Consider the following 865-nt stretch of genomic DNA (forward strand, 5'->3'; position numbering starts at 1 on the left):
GAAATGAGCAAATAAATTCCACCAATGTAGTCCAAGTCAACAGGAAGGGTCTGCATCAATTTAACTTTTCACACGCGGAACTATCATTCTACATATCTACTTCTAATCTAAACAACTATAGAGAGACTGGAAGAAAAATACGCATATGTTAAAGGTTTGGAAAAGGGACTTTTGAGTAAAGCCTTGGTTGGCTGAAGTTGTGGGTTGTCACTAATTGGTTGCCTATGATACCTTCACATAAAGTGTAAAATTATGCACTGCTATTTTAACTTGGATGCTAAGGCTAAGACCTGACTTTGTTAATCTCCTCACTTATATGAAGAATTATATGAAATATTCTAGGCAGCTGCCAGTCATTCTGAATGAGAAGAAATGTGGAATCTAAAGAAAAAAAAACCAGAAATGACTCATAGATACAGAGAACAGCTGATGGTTACCAAATGGGAAGAAGAGGGGGCTGAGTTTAAAAGTTGAAGGGATTGAGTACATATTGGTGGTTATAAAATAGTCACAGGGATGTAAAGTACTGCATAGAGAATAGTCAATAATCCTATCTAATAAAAGACAAAAAGGGTAATTAACCGTACGTCTGCTACGTTTCCCATGGGCTAATCAGGGTGATATGCAAATTAACTGCCAACAAAGATGGTGGCCAGCAGCCATGCAGCTGAAGCAAACATGAGGCTTGCTTGCTCCAGTGATGAAGGAAGCCTAGGTTCCCCGCCTGCTGCAGCCCAGCTCTGAGCTCCGGAAGCAACAATGTTTCAATTATAGAAGCTAAACAAACCCCAGATACCTGCTTTCAGCTGGCCGCCACCTCAGAGCTGGGAATGCCAATGACGGCAACAATGTTTCAATTATAGAA

This window comes from Myotis davidii, unplaced genomic scaffold (assembly GCF_000327345.1).
Source record: "Myotis davidii unplaced genomic scaffold, ASM32734v1 scaffold130, whole genome shotgun sequence".
Classification (NCBI taxonomy): Eukaryota; Metazoa; Chordata; class Mammalia; order Chiroptera; family Vespertilionidae; genus Myotis; species Myotis davidii.